The sequence below is a fragment of the Stegostoma tigrinum genome, chromosome 26 (genome assembly GCF_030684315.1).
Source record: "Stegostoma tigrinum isolate sSteTig4 chromosome 26, sSteTig4.hap1, whole genome shotgun sequence".
Lineage (NCBI taxonomy): Eukaryota > Metazoa > Chordata > Chondrichthyes > Orectolobiformes > Stegostomatidae > Stegostoma > Stegostoma tigrinum.
In genome coordinates, this window is record NC_081379.1 from 51,492,112 (window position 1) to 51,513,097 (window position 20,986).

The window sequence follows — 20,986 nt, forward strand, 5'->3', positions numbered from 1 at the left end:
AGAGGAACGACTTTGTCCACTCACCAGTCTCCGCAACCCCTCCAGTGCCTGGCAAGGATATCAGATCCTATTGAAAGTAGTGTGTTGATGCATTTGTGTCATGATTGTGTTTTGTTTGAGCCCTGACATTCAAAGCAGTGTAAGAATGTCTTTGTGCAGCAGGCGAGGTGTGATGAGACTGAGCCTTCATACAATTGCAAGATGTTGAAAATTTGCCATTATTTATGAAAACAGTGATAAATTTCCATGATCAACATTTCTGTTACACTGCAATGATTATCCCATGGCGTGTAAAATCAGAAAGATACGATAAAATGAGACTGGGTCATTTGCAGGGAGAATGTTTGCCTTTCATGTCTATAGAAGTAGTGAAATATTTCCATGAATCTAAGAGTCACTTTTCCGTTCATTGAAGGACACAATCATCGCCTTGGAAGCTTCATCACGATACTACTTTGATTCTTCTTCCCTCTTCAGAAATGCAATGTGCAAATTCAATTCCATGGTTTTGGAAGTCCCATTGAGAACACGATTCATTTGTGCCGGCATAATGCTCTGACCGAGAAAGAATTGAAGGTGAGTTTGTAGTTTAGAAGATCGCAGCAATTTATGCATCAACTTCTTCATCGATAACGTTCCATTGCTTTCAAACTGCATTTTCCACTCTGCGAGATAATAACTGTTAGAACAAGCAACGGCATCGGTAGATGGTCTATGGGGAATGCAATGTTACAAACCCCGATCCATTCAACAACATATTTCAGATATGTCAACAAATTAAATATTCCAGCACAGGATAAAACAAGGAAGATGAGAGTGAGGAGGCAATAGTTCTGATGACAAAAGAACAGAAATTTACCTTTATCCATTCGAGCAAAAAAGCAGGCACACAAATAAATAATCATCTAACAATGCACATGTGCAACGGAGGCTATCGGGGGACTAAAAATGCCAATTTGTTGTCATGCGTATTGCTGAAAGGGTGAGTGAAACAGATTCTGTGGTAAATTTGAAGAAATACGGATAATGCATCTCAGGATGTTGGAGAAAGAACATTTATGGACTGAGGCAAATCGTATTGCCCTTTTCAGGAGTTAATAGGTTCATAATGAATTGAAAGACTTCCTTATGTGCTGAAAGCTTTAGTTTAGTTGCAGCTGGATGACAATTTCTGTTCCTGGTAGTATTTAGCAAACTGTTAAAAGTGAATGTCACTGCACAGAATTCCAAACATAACTCCAATCAGTACAGAAAATATCCAGGGGGTGTGATGAGTTGTATCCTCTCATGTTGAAGAACGCAGCTGCAGATACAATGGAGGCACTGATGATACTCTTCCAAGAATCCTTAGATTGTGGAAAATTCTCAGAGGGTTGAAAGATTGTGAACATAACACCATTGTTCGAAAGATAGTTGGACAAAATAGTAAGCAAGTATTGCCAATTTAGGTCAACCTGGGTAGATGTTCATGCCGGCAATGAAAGATGAAATAACAGGGTACTGAGTGTGCTTTCACATCCTACAGAGTTAACATCCTTTCATAAAGGGGAAATAATACTTGACAAACTTGCTACAGTGCTTTGAGAAGGAAACAAACATTACTGACGAAGGACCACCAGTTGATGTAGTACATTGAGATTTCAACAAAGCATTTGATAAGGTACAGCTCATAAGGTGTCTCAAAAGAAAAGAGCCCGTGTGTTCAAGGGTAGTATGTTCGGATGGACGGAGGACTGCATCGTAAATAGAAGTAGAGTCGTAGCAGCAGGATGGTAACTTACAAGTCATACAGCCACAGAGCGAGTGCTGCGGAGGCCGGACACCTCATGTTGACTGGGTTGATTTCGGAAATGGCGGAGGGGATTGCTATGCTTAGGAAAGTTGGGCTACATTCATTGGAGTTTATAAGATTGAAAAAAATCTTATGTTTTCGCCATTTAAGATTCTTAAGAGGCTTGATAGTGTATATCCGTAGAGATTACTCCCATTTGTGAAAGATTTTACGACCAGAGGCCACATTTTCAAATTGGTTGCCTATTAATTCAGGGAAGAATTACTTCTTTCAGGTTGTAGCAATTTATTGAACACTTCAACCAAGAGTTCAGGCAGACCCTCTAATAAGAGACACCTCCTCTGTATTAATTCTCTAGATTTGACAGAAGATCGGCCCTGTGAGAGGGTCAGTACTGAGGTATTGAAGCTTTGTCAGAAGGCGAATAATGAGTGCGGGCACTGAAGAAGTGCCTCATTGACAGGGGTTCAGTCCTGACCCCTGTGAGAGTTCATCATTGTCAGATGGTCAATACTGAGACAATGCTTCCTTGTAAAAGGATCAGCACTAAAGATCTGCCACACATTTTTAGTGTCAGTATTGAGGAAATGCAGCAATATGAGAGGGTCCGAACGGTGGGAGTGCATTATTGTCAGAAGGTCAAGACTGAGGCAGCACCTCATTCTAAGGTGAGGCAATGCCATACAAATAGAAGGTCAGTCCTGAGATATTGCTACTGTGAGAGGGTCAGAAATAAAGGTGCCTCCTTGTCAGATGGTCAGAACTGAGGGATTGAAGCATTGTCAGAGCTTCAATACTGAGGCCTTGCTTCGTTGTCAAAGGGTCAAATCTCTGGGAGTGCGATATTATCAGAGGATCAATGCTGAGGCAGTGCCTCAAAATAATGGTGTGTTTTTGATGACAGCGTGCATCGAAGTGGTTCTTTTGTGATTCTATCAAGTGCAGTTAAAGGAATGCTTGCCAATTTTCTGAAAGATGAACATTTATTGAGGAAATAAAAGATGGAGAAAGAGTAATTAAAAAGAATAACAAGTAGAGAGTAAAAAAGAATAAGCCTCATGTTCTTGTGGCCGTGAGGGACCCCTCGATCAATGGCTGGCCTGGAGGCTGAGGTTGTTCCTGGCACCGTTCGCGGTCTCATTCCGAGATGACGTCCAGTGCCGAGGAACAAAATGCTCCCTCTGCTCCGGTGTAACAAACGACTTGGCAAAGTAAAAAAGCAGTTACAGAAATAAAATTAACTGTAAAACAGGAATGCTGACAGGACTCATTCAAAGTCAACCATTTCTCAAATATCAAGAAATGTTACCCTTCAGCCCATCCTATTCATGGGGTTGGAACTGCTAGTACCACACGAATGCAGCATCACGACTGAGGCAATGCAGCACTGTGCGAGGGTCAGGATTAAGGGTCAGTTTTGAGGCAGTGCCTTGATGTTATGGAGTCAGAACATTATTGCCACATGTTCAATACAGACAGTGTGTTGACCCTCTGTCAATGCTTCAATGCCTCAGTGCCCACCCTCTGATAATGAATCACTCCAACAGTTCTGACCCTATCTTGCAAGACCTCAGTATGACCTTTCTGACCCTATTACAGTGGGCCACTGCTGCAGTATTGACCATCTGATAATGATGCAATACCTCAGTTCTGACCCTCTGGCAGTTGTGCAACACCTCAGTCCGCACCCTTTCATCATTCGGCACTTGCTCAATTATGAGCCCTTTGTGAGTTAGTTGTGAGGCAAGACTTCATTGCTGCAGTGTCAGTGCTGAGAGCGGGCCTTTTTATTAGCTCATCAGTACCTAAGGTACTGGCTAATTGTCAGCAGGTCAGTTCTGAGGCAGCGTCTCTTTGCCCGAACCCTGACTCTAAACCCAGCCTCAGCCCTAAACCCATACAAACGCTCGCCTCAGGCTAACCCTCACCTCAGCATTAACCCTAACCCTAACCCTAACCCTATCCTCAGCGTAAACCTTCCCTGCCCTCAGCCCTAATGCTGATCCTCAGGCCGAACATCTAGTCTCAGCCCTAAAGTGAGCCTCAGTCCTACCACTAGCTGTGGCCTCAGCCCTAAAATGAACCGTAACACACAGCCCCAATTAACGCTTAGCCTCAACCCCAACCCTCGCCTAAGCTCCAAGTCTAACCTCAGCCCTAACCTAACCCCCAATACTTGCCTGCCAGAGAGTTAGTACTGATGAAGTGCTTTAGTTTCAGAGATTTAGTCCTGAGAATGCGCTTCGTTTTCAGAGTGACCATCTGAAACAGCGTCTCATTGAAATGGGGTCAGAATTGCTGGAATGCTACATGGAATGGTGACAGATTGTAGGACTGTCGGTGGGTCAGATCTGAGGTAGTGCATCAACGGTGGATGGTCAGTCTTGAGGGAGTTCAGAGGATCAACGAAGAGGGAATGCCTCAATGCAATGGCGACAGAACTGAGAGAGGGCCACAGGATTAGAGATATGCCACATGATTGGAGATGGTAGGAAGTGCCTCATTGTCAGCAGGTCCGTTTTGTGGCCGGTCGCCATAGCTGGAGAGTCAGTTCTGAGGCAGTGCGTCTTTGTCAGAGGGTCTGTACTGAAGCAGTGCCTCATTATTCGAGAGGGTTTGGTGTGAGGCAGTATCTGATTGGTGCAAGGTCAGCCCGAAGGGAGTGCCTCTTTGTCAGAGGGTCAGTACTGAGTTAGCGACTCATTGTGAGGAGTTCAGAATTGAGGGACTGCCACGTGATGAGAGGGTCAAAACGGAGGTAGTGTGGCTGTATCTGACAGTCCGAAGGGAGTGCCATTGTCAGAAGGTCAGTTCTGAGAAACTGCCTCCGTGTAATGGAATCAGCATTGAAGCTAACCACGTGACGAGCCGATAAAAACCAAGTTATTGCAGGAGCATCAGAGGGCCAGATCTGTAGGAGTGCATTATTTTCAGAGGTGAATACTGAGGCACAGCCTCAGTGTAAGGGGGTCAAAATTAAGGGAGTGCCACACAATTACAGGGCAGTACGGACGTATTACAGCACTGTGTGCGGCGCAGAATCGATGGAGTGCATCATTGTTATCCAGCCACAAGTGAGGCAGCGCCTCATTGTAATGGATCAGAATAGGGTCAGTACTGAGAGTCAGTACAGAGGTAGTGCAGAACTGTGGAGGTGTCAGAACTGAGGGAGAGCACCATTGTCAGCTGGTCAAAAGTGCCCCATTGTCGTAAGATCAGAACTGAGGGTGTGCCGCACGATGAGAGGGTCAATATAGAGGAAGTGACTCTTTGTCAGTGTTAATACTGAAGTATGACCTCATCTTGAGGGGATCAGGCTTCAGAGAATGCACTGTTGTCAGAGGGTCGGCACTGCAGCAGGGCTATGTTGTAAGGGGGTCAGAATTGAAGGAGTGCCACCCATTTTCGAAGGTCAGTACAGAGGTAATCTAGCACTGTCAGAGGTAAGTCCTGATGGAGTGCCTCATTGTCATTGGATCAGTTTTCAGGCAGTACCTCTTTGGCAGAGCGTCAGTACTGACGCAGAGCCTGATTGTAATGGGATCAGAATTCAAGGAGTGCCACTGCCTCACTGAGGTACTGCAGCTCTATCAGAGGGTCAGTGGCCTATTGTCAGAGGGTCTGTTTGAGCCAGTGCCTACTTGGCAGAGTGTCAGCAATTAGGGAGTTTGCCTTTATCAGAGGGTCAGCACTAGAGAGTGCATTTGTAGCAGCGTGTCAATGGTCAGCCTTGTCCGCCCAAGTCCAACACCAGCACCTCCACATCATCCGCCCACCCTGAGGACTGACCCTCCACCAATGAGCTACTGCCTCACACTGGACTGACCAACAATGAGACACTATCCCTCCAGACCCCCTGACAAAGAAGCAGTGCCTTAGTACTGACTGTCAGGCAAGGAAGGCTCTCTGTCAGTACTGACCCTCTCACAAGGAGACACTGCCTCAGATCATGACCCTCTGACAATAATGCACGCCCACAGTTCAGATTCTCTGACGCTGTTGCAGTACCTCAGTACTGAGTCTCTGTTAGTGTGGCACTGCTTCAATTCTGACCCTTCTATAATGAGACACTGCCTCAGTATCGACAGTCTGACAATAGTTCACTCCCACTATTCTGATGCTCTGACAGTGCTGCTATACCTCAGTACTCACTAATTAACAATGAGGGTTAGCGTGAGAGGGTGGCGAGGGTTAGGGTTTGGGTTAGGACCAAGGCTAGGGGTTAGGTGTGAGGATTGGACGAGGTTTTGGATGAGGGTAGAGTTAGGGTGAGGGATGAGACTTGTGTTAGGGTGACTAATGAGGTTAAGTTTGGAGTTCGGGGTAGGGCTCGGGAGAGGCTTTGGGCTGAGTCTATGGTTAGGGTTAGAGCTCAGACCACATTTAGGTTTGGGGCTGAGGCTTCTGCTTAGGTTGAGGGTGAGTGTTAGGCCTGAGGCTAGGCTTAGGCCTGAAGCCGCGGTTAGGTTTGGGGTTGGACTGATTAGACCCACTCTGACCCATTACAATGAGGTACTACCACAGAACTTACTCTCTGTCGATAAAGAACATGAGATGCTGTCAGCTTGTCCAATCAGAGGTCCAATATTAAGGAAATAGTGCACTGTTGGAGGGTTGATAAATATAATATAATATAAAGGGAGTGCTGCACTGTCAGAGGGTTAATGACGTGGGAGTGCTGAAATAGCGCAGAATCAGACCTGAGAGAGTGCTGCACGTTCAGAGAGTTAGTACTGAGGGAGTGCTATAATGTCAGAGGATTGATATCAAGAGGCACCGCCGAAGGATCAGTAGCGCAGTACTGTCCGAAGGCCAATATTGAGAGAGTTCTGCTGCGTCGGTGGGGGTCGATATTACAGAATTGCGACACTATCAGTGTATGGATGTCAGACGGTCAGTTCTGAGGGAGGGCTACGCTGTTGGAGGGTCAATATTGAGTGTGTGCGCGACACTCAGATGATCACTTTGTTGGAGTTCTGCACTGTAACGGAGTGCCACACCGGCAGCGGGTTAATATTAAGGGAGTGCTGCACTGTCAGAGGGTTAAAGATGAGGGAGGGCTTCTCTTTGTGGGGGTGGGTATGAAAGAGAACCTCCCGTTCGGGGATCAATATTAATGTTGTAGAGTCAGTAGAGAGGCAGTGCTGCACTGTGGAGGGTCAATAAGAAGCATGTAGCTCCACTGGCAAGGTGCCAGTGATGACAGAATGCTGCACTGCCAGAGGATCAGCAATGAGGGAAAACTGTATTGTCAGAGTGTCTTCGTCAAGAAAGTGCCACTCTGTCGGAAGGCCAATATTAAGGGAGTGCTGCACTGTCACAGGATCAATATTAGGGGTGTGCTGCACTAACAGAGGGTCAGTGTTGATTGAATGCTTGACTGTTGCAGAGCCAGGACTGAGGGAATCCTGCATCGTTCCAGTGTCATCATTGAGGGAGTGCTGCACTGTTAAGGGCCGATAGTAAGGGAGTGTGACACTGTCAGAGGTGGGCTACAGTATCAGAGGGTGAGTAATGAGGGAATGCTGCGCTGTCGGAGGGTCAGCACTGAGGTGGGCTGTACTGTCAGATCGTCAATGTAAATAATAATGTCAGGGGAGTGCTGCATTGTGAGTTGGTCCATATTAAGGGAACGCTGAAACTGTCAGTGATGCTCAGGGTGTGCAACACTGTCAGAGGGAGTGATGTACTCTGAGTGTCAGCACGGAGGCTGACCTTCACTGTAATTGTGTCAGAATTAAAAGACCGGTCAGAGGATATAAACTGAGGCATTTCAGAGCCATCAGAAGGTCGAAACTGAGGTGTTTCAGATCAGTTTGAGGGTGCCTCATTTTAATGTGGTCAGACTTGAGCAAGTGCTTCATTGTCAGAGGCTCAGAACCAAGTGAATGCCTCGTTATCAGACACTGTCCTAAAGAGGGCCTTGTTGTTCGTGGCTGTGTTGTAAGGCAATTCCTCATTGCTGCAGGATCAGCCTTGAGAGTGTGCCAGTCTGGAAGGAGTGCCTAAAAACTGAGAGAGTGCTACACAATTCGAGATTCAGCGCTGAGTAAGTGCCTCATTGTCACAGAGTTAGTTCTGAGGCAGGGTCACATTGCCTTAGGGTCAATTCTGAGGGTGTATGAGGAGCAGACTGTAAATACTGAGTCAGTAGCTCAGTGCATTGGATTCAGAGTTGATGGAGTACAAGATGATTAGAAGTTCAGTCCTGAAGTATTGCAGCTCTGTCAGAGGGTCAGAACTGAGGGGGCAGTGCTTTGCTGTCAGCGGATCAGTTCTGAGGCAGTACCTCATTGCTGGAGGGTCAGATGTGGACGAGTGTCACATTGTCAGAAGGCCAGTTCTGAATAAGTGACTTTTTGTCAGAAGGCCAATACTCAGTCAGTGGCTCATTTTGAGCAGATCAGAATTGAGGGTTTGCAACACTTCTCGAGATTCGGTCTGGAGACATTACTGCTACACGCCTGAATTGAGGGAGTGCTGCAAGATTGGAGGGTGAAAATAAACCCGAAAACAGTGACCCCTTTCAATAACCTGTAAAACACAGGGATGACTGTAAATAATCCCTAAAACGCAGAGGCCTTTGTAGGAGTGCCTCAGTGTAATGTTTTCAGAATTGAGGGAGTGCCACGTGATTACAGATTCACTGCTGATGGAGTAGCTCATTGTCACAGGGTCAGTTCTGAGGCAGGGCTGCTTTGCTGGAGGGTCACTTCTGAGTGAGTGTATTAGTATCAGCCCCATGTTGTAGGGACTGTACTTTTCCAGGAAGACAGTTAGAATCATCTTTAATTATAAACTAATCTGAAATACTGTTTGACTTGTTAAGGTTACAATACATCCTGAGTCACCTACAGAAGACGCACTTGCTCTCCCTGTCTCTCTCGGTAAGCAAAGGTAGTTTCTTTCAGACTACTCTCAGAAATAAAGTGCTGCGCTGCTGGTCAGTATTGAAGGAATGCTCCATTGTTGGAGGATCAGTACTGAGGGAGTGCTGGACTGTCACAGGGCCAAGATTATGGGTGTGCTGTGCTTTCAGAAGGTCACAAGCAAACAAGCACTGCCAGACATAAAAAACAAAAGAACTGCGGATGCTGTAAGTCGGGAACAAAAAGAAAATTGCCGGAAAATCTCAGCAGGCCTGGCAGCATCTGTGCAGGAGAAAACAGATTCAATGTTTCGAGTCCATTGACCCTTCCTCAGAACTGGGGATCTTCCTCAGAACAGTTCTGAGGAAGGGTCACTGGACCCGAAATGTTATCTCTGTTTTTGCCTCCACAGATGCTGCCAGACCTGCTGAGCTTTTCCAGCACTGCCAGACAACTGACGCTCTGATTGTGAAACACTCCCTCAGTACTGACCCTCCAACACTGCGTACTCTCTGATGACTGATTCTCTGACGGTGCATCTCTGCCACAGAATTAACCCTCCGTCATACTGGTGTTCTCTCAGCAATAACACTCTGAGAATGCCATGCTCCCTGACCATTGACACTCTGGCCGTGGGACACCACTTCAAATTTAACCCTTCAGCAGTGCAGCACACACTCATCATTGCCTCTCTGATATTGCAGTGCTGCCTTCATCCTGACCCTTTCACAGTGCAGGACACACTAATATTGAACATCTTCAAGTGCCGCTCTCCCTCAGTGCTGACCCCCCTCTCATTTCTGACCCATTCAGTGTAGCATACCCTTTATTCTGAACCCCTCAGTGCAGCACTCCCTCAACGCTGACCTGCTTCAGTGCTGACCCCCTTCAGTCCTGATCCCCCTCAGAACAGCACTCCCGCAGTGCTGACCCCACACTGTGCTGCACTCCCTCAGAGCTCACCCACTTATCGCTGACGACCCCCTCACTTCAGCACTCCCTGATCACCTGGTCGTGCATCACTCCCTTTCTCCGACCCCTCGGACGGTGCAGCACTACGTCAGCGCTGACCCGCCAACAAGATAATGTCAGAGAGATGTACTCCCATCACATTGACCCTCTGAGACTGGAGCATTTGCTAATGTTGGCCCTCTCACAGTGAAGCTCTCTGTTTAGTCCCTCTGACATGCCTTTTATTACAGGTCTTTTCACAACGCACTGCCCCGTCATCATTGATTCTCTGACAGTGTAGCCCTCTGTTAATATTGAATTTGTGACAGTGCACAACTCCATTAATATTTGCCCTCTGATAGTGCAGCCCTTCCTCAGTCCTGACTCTCTGACAATGCAGCAGTCCCCTAATTACTGTCAGAGGGTCGATACTGAGAGAATGCTGCACTGTCAGAGTCAGCTGCCCGCAGTCCTATCAGACATTCAGTATTGAAGGTATGGGAGAGGGTGAGTGTCAGTGAATTCTGCACTGCAACAGGGCCAACAGTGTTGTCCCATGGCCAGAGTGTCCATGGTAAGGAAGAACTGCAATGTCAATGCAACAGGGTCGGGACTGAGGTCAGAATTGAGACAGTACTGCAGGATTAGAGAGTCAGTGTTGTGGCTGGGGAGCACTCTGAGGTCCAGTACTGAGGGAAAGCTTCATGATCAGTGGGTCAGTTCTAAAGCTGTGCTACTTTGTCAGAGGGCCATACTAATGCAGTGCCTCATTGTAATGGGATAAGAATTGAGGGAATGTTGCACATGCATCACTAGCTCATCATTGACTGTCTAACAGTGCAGCACACTCTTAGTATTGACCTTCCAACAGTGTCGAGCAGTGTGACACATGCAGTATTAAGAGAGTACTGCACTGTCAGAGGGTCAATGATGGGAGAGTGCTGTGCTGTTGGAAGGTGTGTACTGAAAGGGAGCCGCCCTGCCAGAGGGCCTATGTTAAGGCAGTGCAGCATTGTGAGAGGGTCGATATTAAGTGCATGCTCCTGTCTCAGAGGGTCAATTTGATGGGACAACATGCCTCTGAAACTAACTTGTTGGAGTGCTGCACCGCCTGAGGGTTCGTCTGAAGGGAGTGATGCCCTGTCAGATGATGAGCTTTCCCTCATCTTTAACCGTCTGACAGTGCAGCACTCCCATAATATTAACCCGCTACCAGTGTGGCACTTGCTTACAATTGAACTTCTGACAGTGCACAAGTCCAACAAAATGATCCTCTTGAGTGTCGCACACACTCAATATTGGCCCTCCAACAGTGCAGCACTCCCTCAGGACTGACTGTCTGACATTGATACGTGGATCGTGGAGCAATCCTGTAATATTGACCCACTGACACAGCAGAACTCCCTCAATATTGTTTTTCTGACAGTAATGCACTACTGATCCTTCGGCAGTGCCCCTTGATATCAATCTTTTCACATTAGACCACTCCCTCAGCACTAACTCTCTGAATGTGCAGCACTTCTCAGGACTGATTCTGTGATATTTCAGCACTCCCACATCATTAACCATCTGACAGTGCAGCCCTCCCTTTATATCAACCCTCCAACAGTGCAGTGTTTCCTTAATATTGGACCTCTGATTGTGTGATACTCCCTCAGTGCAAAACTCTGACAATACAGCACTCTCTCTGAAATAACTCTCTGATTAAGCACTTCCTCTGTGCTAACCCTCTGAAAATGGAGCTTTCTCTCATTACTGACCCTTTGCAGTGCCGCACTGCCTCAGTACTCACTCACCACAAGTGCAGCACTCCATTAAGAGTGATCCTCTGACAGTGTGGCACTCCCCTAATATTGGTCCACTGACTGTGTGGCACTCCCTTAATACTGACCTGCTCGCGGTGCATCACTGCTCTAATATCAAACCTGCAGCTCTATCAGAGGGTCTGTCCTGAGCAAGTGCCCCATCGTCAGCATGTCAATTCTGAGGCAGTGCCTCTATATCAGTGAGTCAACATTGAGGTAGCTCCTGACGGTCAGAATTACGGGAGTGCCTCATAGTTAGAGGGTCATTAACTGAGGGACAGCCTCATGATCAGCGGGTCAGTCTTTACGGACTGCCTTATAGCCAGTGTGTCAGTTCTGAGGCAGTGCCCTCAATGTAACAGATTTAGAAATGGGGTAGGGGGCACATGATTAGAAGGTCAGTAATAAGCTATTGGAACTTTGTCAGAGGGTCAGTACTCAGCGAGTGCCTCATTGACATCGGGTCCATACAGAGGGTTTGCACTGAGGGAATGCTTCCTTGTCAGAGATTCAGAAGTGAGAAAGTGCCTCATTGTCAGAGGCTCATTCCTGAGGCAGTGCCTCATTGTCAGAGTGACATAATCAGATAGCACTCCCTCAATTCTAAACCTTAATACTGACCCTCTGACAATGAAGCACTGCCTCAGGACTGACCCTATGATAATGAAGTGTTCCTCAGGATTGAACCATTGACAATGTGACTCTCCATTCGTGTTGACCTTATGATAATGGGGTTCTCCTGAAGTACTGACCCTCTGAAGGTTGTGCACTGCCTCAGTACTGACCCTCTAAATATCTGCCACTCGGTCAATTCTGACCTCCTTACGATGAGGCATTACCTCAATACTGACTGGGGTGCAGGTCTCTGGCACAGAGTCTGTCGCTCTTGCAACGAAGGGAAGGGGGTATAGGAGGAGAGTGTTAGTCATTGGGGACTGAATAGTAAGAGGGACAGATTGAAGGCTTGTTTGGAACCGAAGAGACTCACGATTGGTGCGTTGCCTCCAGGTGCTAGGGTCCGTGTTATCTCGGATAGTGTCTTTGGGGTCCTGAAGGGAGAGGGTGACCAGCCCCAAGCCATGGTCCACATAGGTACCAACGACATAGGTAGAAAGAGGGATAGGGATGTCAGGCAGGATTTCAGGGAGCTCCGCTGGAAGCTGAGAGCTCAAACAAACGGAGTGGTTATCTCTGGTTTGTTACCCGTGCCAAGTGATAGCGAGGCAAAGAACAGGGAGAGATTTCAGCTGAACACGGGGCTGCAGGGATGCTGCAGGTGGGAGGGCTTCAGGTACATGGACAATTGGGGCTCATTCTGGGGAAGGTGGGACCTCTACAAACAGGACGGTATCCACTTGAACCAGAGGGGCACTAATATCCTGGGCGGGAAATTAGCTAGTGCTGTTCGGGTGGGTTTAAACTAGCTTAGCAAGGGGATGGGAAACTGTGGTGTAGTTTCAGTACACAGGAGAAAGAGAATAGGGAGGACATGGACAGGATCTCAGTGTCACAGGAGTGTGCTGGCAAACAGCAAGCTGAATTGAAGTGTGTCTACTTGACTGCCAGGAGTATCCGGAATAAGCGAGGTGAGCTTGCAGCATGGATAGGTACCTGGGGCTTCGATGTTGTGGCCATTACGGAGACATGGATAGAGCAGGGTCAGGAATGGATGTTGCAGGTTCCAGGGTTCAGATCTTTGAGTAAGATCAGGTAAGGTGGGAAAAAAGGGGGAGGTGTGGCTTTGTTTGTCGAGGACAGTATAACGGAGGCTGAAAAAACTTTTGAGGAGGACTGGTCTACTGAGGTGGTATGGGCTGATGTCAGAAACAGGAGAGGAGAGGCCACGCTGCTGGGAGTTTTTTAATAGGCCTCTGCAAAGTTCCAGGGATCTGAAGGAGAGGATTGGCAAAACGATTCTGGGCAGGAGTGAAAGGAACAGGGTCGTCATTATGGGAGACTTTAACTTCCTAAACATTGACTGGAAATTCTGTAACCCTCGTACGTCGGATGGATGAGTTTTCGTCCAATGCACGCAGGAGCGTTTCCCGACACGGTACGTCGAAGGGCCGACGAGAGGGGAGGCCACACTGGATCTGGTACTTGACAGTGAACCAGGCCAGGTGTTTGATTTAGTGGTAGATGAGCACTTTGGAGAGAGTGACCATAATTCGGTTACGTTTAGTTTAGCGATGGAGTGGGAGAGGAACATGCCACAGGGCAAGACTTACAGATGGGGGAAGGCAATTATAATTGGGCAAGACTTAGGAGGCAAAGAATGGGGCAGCAAAATGCAGGGGATGGGGACAATCGAAATGGGGAGCTGGTTTAAGTAACAGATATTGCGTGTCCTTGATAGGTACGTCCCTGTCAGGCAGGGGTCAGTGATAAGGTAGGGGAACCCTGGTTTACTAAAGAAATTATATCTCGCGTTAAGCAGAAGAGCGAGGTTTATGTGATGTTGAGATGAGATGGATCAGTTGATGCGATGGAGAGTTACAGATGAGCAAGGAAGGATTTAAAGAGAGAGTTAAGAAGAGCAAGGAGGGGTCCTGAGCAGTCATTCGCAGGTAGAATAAAGGAGATCCGTAAAGTTTTCTCAAGGTATGTGAGGAATATAAGGATGACTGGGGTAGGAATAGGGCCAATCAAAGACAGAAGTGGGAAGTTGTGTGTGGACCGGGCAGAGATCGGAGAGGTGCTAAATGAATATTTCTCATCTGTTTTCACTGAGGAAGAGGAGAATATCATCGAGGAGACGACTGAGATACGTGCTATTAGACTTGAAAGGATTCAGGTTAGTAAGGAGGAGATGTTATCAATTCTAGAAGGTGTGAAGCTCGATAAATCCCCTGGGCCTGAGAGGATTTTTCCGAGAATTCTCTGGAGAGCTCGGTAGGAGGTGGCGGAGCCCTTGGCTTTGATCTTTGAGTCCTCATTGTCTGCAGGTTTAACACCAGAGGACTGAGGATTGCAAATGTTGTGCCCTTGTTCAAGAAGGGCAGTAGAGATGAGCCAGGCAATTACAGCCAGTGAGCCTTACGTCTGTTGCAGGAAAAGTTTTGGAAAGGGTTATAAGAGATAGGGTTTATAATCATCTCGGAAGCAACAATTTGATTGGAGATAGTCAACATGGATTTGTCAAGGGCAGGTCGTGTCTCACAAACGTCATGGAGATTTTGAGGAGGTGACCAAGCATGTGGATGAGAGAAGGCCAGTTGACGTAGTGTACGTGGACTTCAGTAAAGCCTTTGATCAGGTTCCACACGGTAGGCTATTGGAGAAAATACGGAGCCATGTGATTGAGGGAGATGTAGCAGTTTGGATTAGAAACTGGCGTTCGGTAAAAAGGCAACCAGTGGTGTTTGATGGAAAATATTCAGCCTGGAGTCCGGTTACTAGTGGTGTGCCTCAAGGATCTGTTTTTGGCCCACTGCTGTTTGTCATTTTTATAAATGACTTGGACGCAGGCATAGGTGGATGGGTTAGTAAGTTTGCAAATGACACTAAAGTCGGTGGAGTGGTGGACAATGTGGAAGAATGTCGCATGTTGCAGGGAGACGTGGATAAAGTGCAAAATTGGGCGGAAAGGTGGCAAATGGAGTTCAATGTGAGGTGATTCGCTTTGGGAGGAATAATAGGAAGGTACAATACTGGGCCAATGGAAAGATTCTTGGTAGTGCGGATGTGCAGAGGGACCTTGGCGTCCATGTACATAGATCTCTGAAAGTTGCCACTCATGTTGATAGTGCTGTGAAGAAGGCATACGGTGTGTTAGACTTTATTGGTAGAGGGATTGAGTTCCAGAGCCGTGATGTCATGCTGCAACTGCACAAAACGCTCGTGCGACCTGTTCTGGTCGCTCCATTGCGGGACGAATTCGGAAGGATTGGAAAAGGAGCAGAGGAGATTTACCAGGATGTTGCCTGGTCTGGAGTGAAGGTCTTAGGAGAGAAGGCTGAGCGACTCGAGTCTGTCCTCATTGGAGAGAAGAAGGCTAAGAGGGCCTTTAATAGAAACATACAAGACGATCAGAGAAAGATGAGTCAGGGTGGACGGTGAGAGTCATTTTCCTAGGATGATGATGTTGGCTTGTACGAGGGGGCTCAGCTACAAATTGAGGGGTGATGGATTGAAGACAGATGTCAGAGGCAGGTTCTTTACCCAGAGAGTGGTAAGGGCGTGGAATGCCCTGCCTGCCAATGCAGTTAACTCAGCCACATTCAGGGCATTTGAACAGTCCTTGGATAAGCAGAAAGATGATGATGGGATAGTGTGAGGGAACGGGCTTAGATTAGTTCACAGGTTGGCGCAACATGGAGGGCCGAAGGACCTGTTCTGCACTGTATTTTTCTATGTTCACAGATGACACTAAAATGAGTGAGAGTGTAAAGTCTGAAGAGGACAATGAAAATCTGCGGAAGGATGCAGAAAGTTTAAGTGAATGGACAAGGGTCTAGCAGATGGAGTCCAATGATGGTAGATGTGAGGGTATCCATTTTGGTAGCAATTATGGAAAAATGGAGTCTTGCTTAAATGGTGAAAAATTGTAGCATGCTGCTCTGCAGAGTGAGCTGGGCAGCCTTGTGTCTGAATCAGGTAGTTTGCAGATGCGGCTGGTAATTGAGACAGCAAATGGAATAGTGTCCTTCATTGCGAGAGTGATGCAGTTTAAAAATCGGGAGGGTATGCTACAGTTGTATAGTGTGCTGGTGAGGCTTGGTGTGGAGTAGTTTGTACAGTTTTAGTCTCCTCACTTGAGAAAGGATGTACTTGCACTGGAGGGGGTGCAAAGGAGGTTCACGAGGTTGATTCCAGAATTAAAAATGTTGCTGTATGGGGAGAGATTGAGTAGACTAGGATTGCAGTCACTGGAATTTAGAAGAATGAGGGGTGATCTAATAGAAACTTTTAAAATTATGAAACAAATGGATCGGAAATTGTTTCCACTGATGGGCGAAATTCCAACTCGGGGGCACAGCCTCAAAATAAGTGTGAACAGATATAAAACTGAGTTGAGGATGAGCTTCTTCATCCAAAGGGTTGTGAATCTGTGGAATTCTCTGCCCACTGAAACAGTTGAGGTTCCCTTGTTGAATGTTTTGAAAGCCAAAACAGATAGATCTTTGAACAGGAAAGGAATTGAGGGTTATGGTGAATGGGAGGGTAAGTGGAGCTGAGTCCGCAAAAAAGATCAGCGGAACGAGCTGGAAGAGACAGATGGCCTACTCCTGTTTTATTTCTTATGTCCGTATGTCCTTAGATTGCCATCCTTGTCATTCCTCCTTCCCTGGAATCGGCCAGTTCTGAACTGAAGAGTAGGTCTTTAAATAACTCCCACGTATCAAATGTTGACTTGTTCAATAAAAGCTCCTCCCAATTAATACTGCTCAGCTCCTACCTAACACTGATGTAATTTTCCCTCCCCCAATTTCGTCCCTTCCCACAAGGTCCTGATTATCCATGGCTGTCTTAAAATGTAAGGAGATGCGATCGCCCATTTAAGAAGCTCCTGGTTCGCTGTTTTTCCCAAGTGGGAATCAGCTACAGGCTTTCTTGTTCCACGATGGGGGAGGAAATGGCCTAGTGGTATTATTGCTGGACTGTTAATTCAGAGACTGAGATAACATTCTGGGGACCTGTGTTCAAATTCCAGCACAGCAGATGGTGAAATTTGAATTCAATATAAAAGAAAATCATGAATTAAGAATATAATGATGACCATGAATTCATTGCCAAATGTCAGAAAAAGTCAGCTGGTTCACTGATGTGCTTTAGGGAAGGAAACTGCCACCCTTACATGATCTGGCCTACATGTGACTGCAGACCCACAGCAATATGATTGACTTTGAACTGTCCCCGAGGCAATTAGGGATGGACAACAAACACTGCGTAGCTAGGGATGTCCTCCTCCCATTAACAAATAAATAAAATTGGATTCTACATCTTCCGATCCAAGATCGTTTCTTGCTCTCATACTAATTTCTTTGCTGACAGTCACTTTCCCTCCTGCCTGTCTTTTTGGAATGTCGTATAGCCCTGCGCACTTACCTCCAGTGTTGATCTCCTTGTAACCATGTCTTTGTAATAGCTATAAAATCATGCCCGTCAACCTAGAAATGTGCTATTAATTTGTTGATTTTGTTCTGAATACAATGAGCACGCAAGCAAAGAGCCATGAATTTAGCTTTATCACTTGATTTCACCTCTTGACACTATTTACAGCTGTTTTCTGTTTGCACATGCTGTCTTTTCCAATACCACGCTGAGTATTGTTATCCCGATAGTTCTTTCGTCTCAGTCCGTGTGTATTCCCGGGCGAATGTGCTCGTGTGGTCTCAGGAGTTGCGGAGGTCACGGCTCTGGGACAGCCGTTTCATCGCCCTATGCTGCAGGTAAGAAAAAAAGAAAATCTCTTGCTCTGAGCTCTGCAAACCAGGGCAATGTCAAAAGGGAAACAAGGCCAAAAGAATTTCAACAAGAATCTCAAAATTAACTGCTGAATTCATATCAACATTACGGGGATCGCCCAACTTAGTGGCCACAACATCCCACTTTCTATTCTTCACAAACAATCCAAAGGCTGAAGTATCCGTATCCCTCTTAACTTTTATGGTTTTTGAGCTAATTTCTTTTTTCTAACTTGTGCATATTTGTGGTGCTTTATGACTTCTTGCATTTAGTAATTGATAAACTCACTCTCTCACGAGTTCAGGAGAAGCCAGTTTTATAGAATCCTCAGTGTGGAAACAGGCCACTCAGTTCAACAAGCCCACAGCAACCCTCCAAAGAGCATCCCACCGAGACCCATCCCCATTCCCCGACTCTATCCCTGTCAGCCTGCATTTCCCATGGCTAATGTACCTAACCTACACATCTGTGGGTAATTCAGCATTGCCAATCCACCTAACCTGCACATCTCTGGACTGTGGGAGGAAACCAGAGCACCCAGCAGAAACCCACACAGACAAGGGGAGAATGTGCAAACTCCACACAGACAATCATGCGAGGCTGGAATGGAACTCAGGTCCCGGGTGCTGTGAGGTAGCGTTACTAACTACTGAGTCACCGTGTCACCCTGAGTTATCTTGACTCCTTCTGAAACATAGGAAGGTATCCACAAGACCAAGATCCTTTTCAATCAGCTTAATTCGTACCAACTGAGGTGGATCTAATTGGGTGTGTAAAGAAGGGGAGTCTTTCACGAGGGAACTTAACAATTTGGGAGACTCAGTCACCGAGGGAGCCTGACCCGAAGACTGGTCAAAACAATAATGATTCGATATGAATTAGTTAGAATGCAGCTGTTAACAGTAATCCTCCATCCCGATGTGGGAGCGAGATTTAACATTCAAAATCAAAACTGAAACTCTTGAACAAGGTAGTTCAAAACAGCCAGTTCTCTGATTGAGGTTGTGAACTTGCTCGCCGAGCTGGCTTCTTCTCATTCAGACGTTTCGTCACCATGATCGGTGACATCATCAGTACAGCCTCAAATGAGACGATGTTATTCTACTCTGTCTGGAATTGACACTGTCCAGTCTGTTACCATGAGTACTGTCATTTCCGGTTTTGATCTGTATGGGTTTGTGTGTGGGGGTCCAATTGTATCTGTTTGTTGGTTGCATTATGGGTGGAGAATCACGCCTCTCAGAGGACACTGCGACAAGGTAACCGTAGTACCCAAGCCAAGCATAGACACGCACAGGAATTCCGAGAGGCATGGTTCTGCACCCATTCTCCAGCCTCACAAATTTGGTCTCTTCAGTCTGAATATGATCACTCAACCATATCCTTGATGACAAACAATAGAGTCTTACTTCCCAAAATCTACAAACAGGACTGTCCAGACAGATCCATTTGTTCTAATGATATCATCTTCTGCTGGAGGGATTCCGAAATGTCTGCATTCTTCCTCAACTGAGCATTCCTTGCATTCGTGGTTGACAGAGCTGTCAGCCATGTCCATTGTGCTGCAGGGTTCCCAAGCGGAATATGAGTTGCTGTTCCTGCAACTTTGGGGTGGCATCATTTGTGGCACTGCAGGAGGCCCATGTTCAGTTTGGTTTTGTCTTTTGAGGAATGGATGGTCCCTTTGAGATTGAAATTGGAGAAAGATTTCAGGATTTTTTCATGTTCCTGTCTTTCTGTTATGCCCCTAGGAAAAAAGCAATGAAAGTGCCGTTCATGTTTTGCACGGCGAGCTGCTGAATACTAACCGGTCTCACACCATTACCATCACCTTGCCCTTGTGAAGGCAGATATGGATAAGGTTCTCAAAGCTGATAGAAGATTGAAACCACTCTCGTCCTGTGACGCTGGTAAGTTTCCCTTCTTGAAGAAAAAATGCTTGCAGCTGAATGAGCATAATACAGAGCATAGTGGCTCTGGTTAACACCGCTGTCTCAATTCCACCCTTTGGTGACTTTCTGTGTGGAGTTTGCACATTCTCCATGTGCCTGCATGGGTTTTCTGTGGGTGCTTGAGTTTCCTCCCACAGTCAAAAGATGTGCAAGGTTGGTGGATTGGCCATGCAAAATTGCCCAAGGTGTTCAGTGATGTGTAGGTTAGGTGAGTTATAGGTGGATGGGTCTGGGTGGGATGCTGTGAGGGGCAGCGTGGACGTGTTGGGCTGACGGACCTGTTTCCACACTGTAAGGGTTCTCTGATTCATGATTCTATGATTTTACTGGGTGCAAAGGTACAATATTGATTCGTCATATTTGTCTCACCTCTTTACACATTGACAAGAAAGCTTTAATGTCAGTTTCTATGCATTTGCAACTTGTCTGCTGTCTCTCACAAGGCTGACTATATCTCCTTCTCTAATGCGCATCTCCTGTCCACTGACACTGAGAGGTGACACTTGCTTTTCATTTAGTACAATCAATAAAACAATAGCCTCCATATTACATCCAGCGGCTTCTCTTAACACTCACACATTGTTCTTTATTTCCTCCAGGTATTAACCACTCATCATTTCTAATTCCTCATCTCATCTCTCTCTCATTCTCTCGCTCTCTCTCTCACTCGCTCTCTCACTCGCGCTCTCTCTCTCGCTCTCTCTCTCGCTCTCTCTCTCGCTCTCTCTCTCGCTCTCTCTCTCGCTCTCTCTCTCTCTCGCTCGCTCTCTCGCTCGCTCTCGCAGTCTTTATCTCAGAGGTTCACAGTCACACTATGTTGCACATGCATATTCTGTCCCTCATGCACAAACACACTACACACACACAAAAAAAAGTCAGGAACACAGTCTCTCACGAACACACTCTGTCACATTCTCACTCATTCATACTCCATACTATCACACAGTCGTACACGGTCTTGCACACATTCTGTGGCACACTTGCATGCACTGTCGCAGGATCTTTTGCCAATGCTCTTACTCTCAAGTACACACACACGACCACAAATCTCTCCCTCACACACTTAGGTTTGCAAATTCACTTGCTGTCAAGCTCACTCACACTTACAGACACACTCACTCCCCTCATGCATGCTGTAACACTCCCTTCTTGTGCTAACTCCCTTTCACACACTCTCAAGCACAGTCACTGGCACACACATTCTGTCGT

At 46.6% G+C, this 20,986-nt stretch overlaps 1 long non-coding RNA gene across 2 annotated transcripts in view; it reads left to right on the forward strand.

The window, feature by feature from the left end:
- LOC132210985 (uncharacterized) overlaps positions 1–19,729 on the forward strand; it is a 101,919-nt gene extending 82,190 nt beyond the window's left edge. Inside the window, exons 2-3 of one of the 2 annotated variants that reach the window (XR_009447249.1) lie at positions 416–576; positions 19,577–19,729. This is a non-coding gene — a long non-coding RNA (uncharacterized LOC132210985). Of the gene's footprint in view, positions 1–415; positions 577–7,181; positions 7,200–19,576 lie in introns of those variants that run through there. The other variant, XR_009447250.1, reaches the window with a different exon arrangement.
- Positions 19,730–20,986: the final 1,257 nt, after the last annotated feature.